The sequence below is a fragment of the Arachis ipaensis genome, chromosome B5, assembly GCF_059453495.1.
Source record: "Arachis ipaensis isolate K30076 ecotype BB chromosome B5, ASM5945349v1, whole genome shotgun sequence".
Classification (NCBI taxonomy): domain Eukaryota; kingdom Viridiplantae; phylum Streptophyta; class Magnoliopsida; order Fabales; family Fabaceae; genus Arachis; species Arachis ipaensis.
In genome coordinates, this window is record NC_142440.1 from 76,138,052 (window position 1) to 76,148,512 (window position 10,461).

A 10,461-nucleotide genomic window follows, 5' to 3' on the forward strand; every position below is an offset into this window, starting at 1 on the left:
TCATCATGTCTTCTTCTTATATTTCTATGAGCATTATATTCATGTCAATGGAGTAGATTCTCTACTTGACATGGGGTTGATTAAAAGGAGACACTTGAGTTGGAAGGCTTAAGTGATGGTTAATTTGGAAGTTGTTGGCTAGTTCTGTATTTACCAACACTAGACCTTCCCAAGGGAGAGGACTAGGATTTACGAATAAGAGCTAGCTCAATCACTTGACTTTCCTTTATTTAGTAAGGGTTAACTAAGTGAAAACAACAACCTTTTTGATACTACACTTAAGAGATCCCAACAAGGATAGAACTTCCGATTAATCATTCCCCTAGTCAAGGCCTTTTATTTAGAATATTACAAATCTCCTTTAATTTTTGTTGCTTTAATTTATAATTATTTAATTGCTCATTATTCAACTCTCAAATTCTCTTGGAAACTCCTGATTAATAAATTAGCATCCTTACTAGCAACTCGTTGGGAGATGACCTGGGACTCATACTCCTAGTATTTTTATTCTAAACTTTTTGTGACAACCTTTTTAAATTGATGAGGCAGATTTTTGCTAGTTAAGAGCTATACTCGCAACGCTATTCTATTATATTACCTAAAAAAATGCATGAAACTAACCTAAAATGATAGAACATAAGAAAAATGAATAAAAGTACAGAGAGATATGAGTCCTTATTGAGAGAATTCAAACCCTGGTTTATGGAGTTTCATGCATGACAACTTAGGTTCATATTCTTGTTGGTTTCGCGCATGCTCTTAAATACTCACTCTATTGCCTTCTATGAGACTCTTATTCTTGACCCTTAACTTAGCTTTGTTTTTGTTTCCTTTAGCACTTTAGGAGCTTATTACTTTATTTAGCTAAGTGCTCTGTGTTGAGGCAACTCTTTATGATAAGCTTTCAACCAACACTCCCGAACCAGTTGGTTCAACCCCTAAGAACCTACTTACTCAAGCCTCTCCTCAGCACATACACACCACAGGCACATGGTTTGTTATTCATTTCTGAGACCTTGGTGCCCAGCACCTCTTTGGGTTACTAAATATTTTGTGACAAAGTTGCTCTTGATAGGGGACTTTCAGTTGATAATCTCGAGTTAGTTAACCCAAGTTATCAAGTGATGAAGCACTCCTTAGAACCTACTCATCCAAGCATATCCTTGCACAAAAACACCACAGACACATGTCTCAGGGTTCAAACTGTTGGTGCCTAGCTTTATTGCTTGCTCTTTTCTTTCTTTTTCAGTTTCTTTTTCTTCCCATGACCTTTTTATTCATCTAAGTCTCATAGAATGCACATTATTCTCATATTTCAAGAGATATTTTAGCTTTCTATCTTATTGATGAACCAACTTAGCTAGAAAATACCACTATAACACTAGGATTTAATTCTGAAAACATTGGACTTCTACTCTTCTTTTTTCACAATATTTTCTTACATTTTCTTTTATTTAACTTAAGAACAAGGCAAACAACTTAAGCAATAATGCAGTGGCCTAAGCATCTAAGCTAGCAAGCTAAAGATAGACTAAAGGAACTAAATGATGCAAGTGACTTAAAGACTGAAAGGACATTAATCAGCAGCAGAACAAGTACACTTTCAATTGACAACTTAAATCAAGAAACAGTACAACCTCTTGGTGCCCTCTTGTTTCCTCTTTATCATCACCACCTTCAGCTCTTGTATCATTCTTTTCCTCCTTAGATAATGATGCATATTCCTCCTAAAAGTTTGACTTTTCTTCCTACAAAGATATTGAAAGTTGCTTGCTTCCCAAGCACTTGAGTGGTTAACATTCATGTATGATTGTAAGTTTCTGAACTTACTTTGGTGTGTGAACACCAAACTCAGTTCCTTGCCTACTTCTTGATACAATGATTTACATGTAGTATGCCACCATATGCCTTTAGTCTTTTTTTGAGAAAACAACTTAAGAGACTTTCACAAATCAAATGGCTTCTATGATTGCTTGGGATTAGTAATTTTTTATATTAATTGAAGGATTTAATGTGTTCTTGTAAAATTCATGGTGGAACACCAAACTTAATATCACACATTCATCCTTGAATTATTAGCTCCTGAAACAATCACTTTCGGTGTGAAACACCAAATGTAATTTCTTGCAATGCATAGAAGGTTAACTTGACCTTTTATTAGACAAAGAAAAAAATCACAAAGAAGGTTTACATCTGGTTGGGTTACCTCCCAACAAGTGCTCTTTTAACATCACTAGCTTTACAGTTGTTACCTCATTTGAGATTATACTTCATCTTAGGGTTGTCCCCCATGTTACCCATATAGTGTTTGAGCCTTTGTCCATTTACAGTGAAGGTCCGCTGTGAGCTTTCTTCCATGATCTCTATGTGCCCATAAGGTGAGACCTTGGTGACAAGCAAGGGTCCTGACCACCTTGACTTTAACTTTCCTAGGTGCCAACTTGAGGTCATGCCATTTCTTTGCCTTCTCCTTATAAATCTTGGCATTTTTATAGGCTTGGGATCTGAATTCTTCCAATTCATGCAGTTACAAGATCCTTCTTTCACCAGCAGCATTATTATCAAGGGTCAGTAACTTGAGATCCCAGAATGCTTTGTATTCAAGCTCCATTGGCAGATGACAAGCCTTTCCATACACCAGTTGATATAGAGACATCCTAATTGGTGTCTTGAAGGCTGTCCTATCGCCCAAAGGGTATCATCCAACTTTTTTTACCAGTCTTTTCTTGAAGCCCCCACAATTTTTTCGAGAATCCTTTTGAGCTCTCTGTTGGATATTTCTGTTTGCCCACTTGTTTGGGGGTGATAAGGTATGGCAACCTTATGCTTGACTCCATATCTCAGGAGGAGAGTTTCTAATGGTCTGTTGCAGAAATGCTTCCTCCATCACTGATAAGAGCTCTGAAAATTCCAAACCGGCTAAAGATATTTTTTCTAAGAAAGTTCATCACTACTTTATTATTATTTGTTGGAGTTGCAATGACCTCCACCCATTTGGACACATAGTCTACTGCCACCAAAATGTATTTATTTGAGTAGGAGGTTGGGAATGGTCCCATGAAGTCAATCCCCCATACATCAAATAATTCGAGTTCTAAGATGAAGTGTTGTGGCATCTCATTTCTTTTGGGCATGTTTCCAGCTCTCTGGCATTCATTACATTTCTTCACTAGTTTTTTTACGTCTTTGAAGATAGTGGGGTAAAAGAATCCACACTGCAATACTTTGGCCACAGTTCTTTCTCCTCCAAAATGGCCTTCATAACAAGAACCATGACAATTCCATAAGACTTCCAATCCTTCTTCCTCTGAGATGCATCTTCTAAGTATTCCATCCGAACATTTTTTGAAGAAGTATGGTTCATCCCAAATGAAATACTTGGAATCATTAATGAGATTTCTCTTTTGATGTTTGTTGATTTCCAAAGGCAGCTCCCCAGTGGCCTTAAAATTGGCAATATCTGCGAACCAAGGTGCCTTCTAGATTAACATCAATTGCTCGTCTGGAAAATATTCATTCACACATGGGGTGTGTGCATTGCCTTTTTCACAATGGATCCTTGATAGGTGGTCTGCTACCTTGTTCTCCACTCTTTTCCTATCTTTAATCTCAATGTTGAACTCCTGAAGCAGTAAAATCCAACTTATCAATCTTGGTTTTGACTCTTGCTTGGCAAGTAGATACTTCAGTGCTGCATGATCAGTAAAAACAATCACTTTAGAACCAATGAGGTATGATTTAAATTTATCAAATGCAAACTCTATGGCCAGTAATTCCTTTTCAGTGGTGATGTAGTTCTTTTGAGCTTTATTTAGGACTTTGCTGGCTTAGTATATAACATGCACCAACTTGTCTTTCCTCTGTCCCAATACTGCCCCAATAGCAAAATTTGGTGCATCGAACATCAGCTCAAAAGGTAAATCCCAATTAGGTGGGGCTATGATGGGTGCTGAGGAAAGTTTTTTTTTAGATCTTCAAAAGCTAGCATGCATTCTTGATCAAAAGCAAAAGGTACATCAGAGACAAGTAGATTACTCAAAGGTTTGGCAATTTTTGAAAAATCTCTAATGAACCTTCTGTAAAACCTAGCATGTCCCAGGAAGCTCCTAATTGCTTTGACATTATTGGGTGGAGGTAATTTCTCAATTATCTCCACCTTAGCCCTATCCACCTCTATGCCTTTATTAGAGATTTTGTGGCCAAGGATTATCCCTTCCGTTACCATAAAACAGCATTTTTCCCAGTTTAAAACTAGGTTAGTCTCTTGACATCTCTTTAGCACCAAGGCAAGATGGTGTAAGCAATTAGGGAAAGAATCACCAAAGACTGAAAAATCGTCCATGAAAACCTCAATGAATTTTTTAATCGTGTCTGAAAAGGTAGACAACATGCATCTTTGGAAAGTGGCAGGTGCATTACACAATCTAAAGGGTATACATCTATAAGCAAGTAAAAGATGTTTTCTCCTGGTCCTTTGGGTCAACCACAATCTAGTTGTAGCCTGAGTAGCCGTCCAGGAAGCAATAGTATGCATGCCCTGCAAGTCTCTCCAACATCTGGTCCATGAAGGGAAGTGGAAAGTGATCCTTTCTTATAGCCTCAATGAGCTTTCTGTAGTCAATGCACATTCTCTATCCCATGATAGTTCTTGTAGGGATGAGTTGATTCCTCTGATTAGGCACCACAGTGATGCCTCCTTTCTTCGGAACTACTTGAACATGGCTCACCCATGGGCTGTCTAAAATTGGGTAAATCACCCCTGCCTGCCACAGCTTCATTACCTTCTTCTGTACTACCTCTTTCATGACTGGGTTCAACCTTCTTTGGGGCTGAATGGAGGGCTTGGCATCATTTTTCAGCAGGATCTTATGCATGCATGATGAGTCTATATTTGACGATATATTTTTAGTTTGATTTGAGTGTATTTCATCACATAAACCCACATTTATTCAGTTAAATAGCATACTTTTGTGTTCTCTCCCTAAATTGAGCTTAATTGTGAAAACATGCTATTTTGTGCTTAATTTGATCAATTTTATTCCATTTTCATTCCATTCGATGCCTTGATGCTTTTGTTGAGTGATTCAAGGTGCAATAGGTTGGAATGGCTTGATAAGAATGGAAGAAAAGCATGGAATTCGGAGAAAATATGAAGAAATCAAAGGAGAGAAGCATTTCAGAGTGTGCCCACACACACCTTCTGTGTCCACGCACAAGTGTCAAAATCAGTACCTGTGCCCACGCATAGGATGGAAATCAGCAAGTGTGTCCATGCACAACTTCTGTGTCCACGCACAGGAGGAAAATCAGCATGTGTGCGTACGCACACACCTGTGCATACGCACAAGTCCCTGCACGTGACTTCATTAAAAAGTCCCGTGGCTCATGTTTGGAGAGGCTTTTTGGCCCATTTCTGATGGCTTGGAGGCATATTTGAAGGGAGAAGCAACACCAAATCATTACATTACATACCATACTTGATAGAATACATTTTAGGAGTAGTTTAGGATAGTTTTAGGTTAGGTTTTCTCTCAAATTTTGCTTAGGTTAATTAGGGTTTGTAGCATTTTATAGTTCAATTTTGGTTTTGGATCTTGCTATCTTATTGTAAGTATGTCTTTAATTTCTCTTTTATTACACTTCTTGTTCTACACTTTCTTTTACTTTAATTTCCTTTGTCAATATATACATAGTTTTGCAATTTTGGATTTCTAGTTGATGAATTTGATGTTTGATGCTTATTACATGTTTATTGAGTTGCTTTTATTGATTTTGTTCTTTTGTGGTTCATAGTTTTCATTAATTTCCCAATTTTCCATATTTTATGATTATGCCTTTCATGTGTTTGATGAAATGCTAATTTTGATTATGGGCTAAATTTCCACCCCTTGGCTTGGGGGAAATGAGTATATGGATTACTAGAGCTATAAAGTCTGACATTTAGTGATAATTCTTGGGTTGTTAGTTGTTATTGTTTCCACTAACGCTAGCTTCTTACGAAGGTAATTAGTAAGTTAGCTAGGATTTGTGGATTAATGACAATTATGCTCACTTGACCTATCCTTCGATGTTAAGGGTTGACATAGTGAGATTAATCCATCATAATTATCATAGTTGTGGTTATGGCAAGGAAGGGATTCCATAACTCATCCCAAGTCAAGGCTCTATTTATGTTTTGAACCATTTTTCCACCAATTTTGAGTCTTACTTGTCTATATTATATACATAGTTTGTTTATTCCTTTATTAGTTTATTAATTGCAATCTTAAATCATTCTTTTATCTCTTTATTTGTTTATTTCAATCATTGAAAATCCCCTTTGTTTCTCACAACCAAAATTGTGTGCTTGTTGGCACTAGTTCCTAGGGAAGACGACTCGAGATTTGATTACTCTTGGTTTAGAAGTATTAAACTTTGATCGATGGGATTTATATTGCCGGTTCGGACTATACTACCGATGAAGACATTCTCTTTTCTAGAGTAAAATTCCGAACTGGTGCAAAATCTCACCCATCAAGTTTTTGGCGCCGTTGCTGGGGAACTAGCACCATGAATGTTATAGTTTTGGTTGTTGTGAATATGTGAATAGTGTGAATAGGTACTTTTTGGTTGTTTGTTTGCTTTTCTTACTAATTACTATTTTGTTTATTTTATTACTTGATGTCTTTAGCTTTTATTTTTAATTTTTTCTATGAGTTATCACCCTCTTGGTTTGGAGTTTAGTTGTGATCATTTTGTAGGACTTGATAACTTCAATTTCAGATTGCATCATGGGATAAAAGCATCAATTTTGGAAGGAGCAACCTCTTCTATACTACAATGAGCCATACCCTTCCCAATACACATACCCAACCCATGGATATGGTGGATTTCACTTTGATCATGCACATCCACCACCATATGCCTATAACCTATACTCCCAACATAATCCTCAATCATCACATTTTCAAACACCACACCACTACTACCATCCACCTTCTCACATACCACCTCAAGATACTCACCAACATGAATCACCTCCCACATATCCAACCTTCTTCCCAACCAATGAACCTCATTTTTCACCCCAATGTGAAGTTTTTCCACCCTTGACCCAAGACCATCAAGACCTTCAAGCCTTTCTCCAAGAGCAAGAAGGATTCCGAAGGACTCAAGGACAAGTCATGGCTACCATAGCCGAAGCGGTGAACCGCTTGGTTCTACTTCACTCATTCGATCAAGGCATTCCTCTTGAGGAATGTAAAGGATCAACTAAGGCTTGTAGTGAAGAGGAGAGCCAGGAGCCACAAGGGAAAGAGGAAGGCTTAGAGCATGACAAGAAACAAGAGGAAGAAAAGGGAGTATTTGAACAGGAGGAGAGAAAGGAAGAATTGAGGGAGATTGATCAAGATGAAGATTCTATCATTGATGATTTTTTGTCCTCCTTGGTCAATCCCCTTAATGATCCTAATGAGCCTCTTCCCTTTGAGTTTAAGAAAGACATATAGGTAGACTTCTCACAACCTCCTTGTTATGATTTGAGTGATGGGGAAGAGGAAGTTGGTGAGGAAGTAACTCTATTCCAAGAGCACATTGAGTGGGTGGCAATTTCACCATTGAGCTTTATTGGCCCCCACCAATATGTTATCTTGGAGACGGACTACCAACTCAAGGTTCTTCTTGGGTTGGTACATGGTGGAGAAAGGAGTGTGGGTTGCCAAAGGAGTCCAAAGCCCTTCAAGAGAGCCAATGCAAGCCTTCGGATTCAAGCATGGTGTGAAGCACAATTGAGTAGATTCTGGAGAATGTTGGGGTGCTATAAGGGTAAGTTGATAGTTTATCCATCCGGTTTGAAGCATGAAGATCAACAAGAGAGTGAGCGGATGCCGAGAATATGGGATCCCGGAGGAGCCTCAAGGTGCAAGCTTGGATAGAGTTTCAAGGAGGAGTGGAAACACAAGCCACCCTAGCAAGAGTCTCCTCAAAAAGTCCAACTCAGGACTATAAACCAAAGTGCTAGGTGGGAGACACCCCACCATGGTAACATTATTCCAACCTTTTCTTTGTTTATAGTCTTGTTTTCTTACATTTTAGCTTATCTTAGCTAGCTTAGATTAGTTTAATTTTGAGCTTAGATAAGTTAATTTGTGTATGGGTCATGAATTTATGGATTTTTGGATGTTTTGGGGTTGAGTTTTGATTGAGCTAGGGCTTCATACCTTAGATTTTGAGAGAGAATTTTTGAAAAACAGGGCATCCGTGCGTGCGCACACACCTGTGCGTGCGCACAAATCCTTTATGTTTCGCGTTTTGTGCGTACGCACAAGTGTGTGCGTACGCACAAGTGTGTGCGTGCGCACAAATCCTTTATGTTTCGCGTCTTGTGCGTACGCACCTACCTGTGCGTCTGCACACCAGCCTGAATGCCCTCTATTGGGAGCGCTCGCACGCCTTGTGTGTGCACCCCCTGTGTTTTACGCCCTGTGCGTACGCACCCTCTTGTGCGTCTGCACAAAAACCCTTTTTCACGCACCATGTGCGTGCGCACCTGCTTGTGCGTACGCACACTTCCTTACACTCCCTCTGGTGGGAGCGCTGGCACAGTTTGTGCGCATGGACCCCACCCCTTTTTGCTACTGTGCGTGTGCACACCCCCTTGTGCGTGCGCACACATGATCCTCAACCTAAAAAAAAGTGTTCTATGCGCACGCACCCTCTTGTGCGTACGCACACGTCTTGATTCCCTCTCTATTCATGGCATTCGCACATTTTGTGTGAGTGCACACTTACCTTGTTTCATGTAGTGTGCATACGCACACATACCTGTACCTACGCACAAGTGATGTTTTGGACAACATTTTTATTGCACTTTGAATTAATCCCTAACGCACTTTTCGCCCCCTCCACCCTTCTCTTCCCTCCCTTTATCTTGTTTTCTACTTGTTTTACTTCATTTTTATTGCATCTCATTTTTATTTTAGTAATTATATTAGATTTGGTTTGGTTGTTTGTTAATTGAATAAGTTGCAAGTGTTTGCTTAATGTTGATTGGGTTGCTTGTTGATTGAATTTCATCAATGCACTTATACTTTGCCTTAAATTACTAGCACCTAATTGGATTTGCAAATTTACATTTTGTTACATATTAGGTGAAATTTTTATAAGTGCACATTGAATTAAGTGAATTGAGTTAAAATTACTTGTTCATCATGATTTTCATATTAAATTCATCACATGACCGGTACTTGTTCCTTGTTAATGCCTTGCATTTGTTTGAATGACTCAACTTGATTCTTATCAAGCTTCTCACTTTTTGTAACAAGTATCTTTACCATGTGACTTTTTCTTTATGTTTCATGATGAACAAGGAATTTTCTGTTCATTATTAGATTGGCTATTGTTTATTGTGCTTCTATATCAATTTGCGCTTTCACTCGCACAATTTCAACATCCAATACCTCATATACTCAATTTACTTTTGTGGTTACCTAGAGTTGCTTGTACCTTAAGTTTTGCTTATTCCCTATTTGCACCCTAGGCTACTTAATTGAGGAACACATGCCATTTCTTTTGATTGTGTGATCACCGTTTTACCCGGTTAATGTGTATGTCCTAAACCGTGCACACTTAGAATATACACATTGTCTTTTATCATACCACACACATCTAACTTTTTCTCAATTGTTGTTTATTTGTTTATACAGCAACTCGGAGCCCCCGTGCCCACCAGCTAAGGTGGAGCCTTACATCTCTTCATCCCCCGTATCATGTGCATGCACGGAGGACCGTGCATTAATTAAGTGTGGGGGATGATCGACAATTTCGAGGGGGTAAAATTCTTTTCTTAGATTCTTTGCAATACCTTTTAGTTCTTTTTCTTCAATTTTTGCAATTTTGTTCTTATTGCACTCTATTTTATTTGGGTTGTTTGTATATATTTCTTCAATGCTTATAGTGATATGATAGTAAATACTTGCATATTGCATGATAGAGTGAATAAGTTTGGTAAAACAACAAAGAATTTTCAAGGAATCCTTTTTTAGGGTGTGCCATTAATTGAATTGAAAAACTATTTTTCAACTTGCTTGAAGCATCCTTTTTCATAGAACATAGAAAAAGAACTAGAACAACATACCTTGTGAGATTTGAGCTCTAATAGATGGTTGCATATTCTCAACCATAAAGTTTGTTCTTGTGTGATCATACTCCTTTTTTATTGTGATCTTAGATTTGCATGAATCTTTATGTCCTGTATTTGGTGTTTGAATGCATTTAGAATGATTGAGGCCATTTTTGATGTTGAACTCACTAACCTATATGGCCAACCCTTGTATTCACCTTTGTAACCCCTTTTGAGCCTTTAAATCCCTTCTTGTTCTGATTTTGAGCACATTATTCTCCCTAAAGCGAAAAACCATTGATGTCCTTGGATTACTCTTTGATTAGCTTGGGTAGAGTAGTGTGTGTTACTCAAGTGTGGGG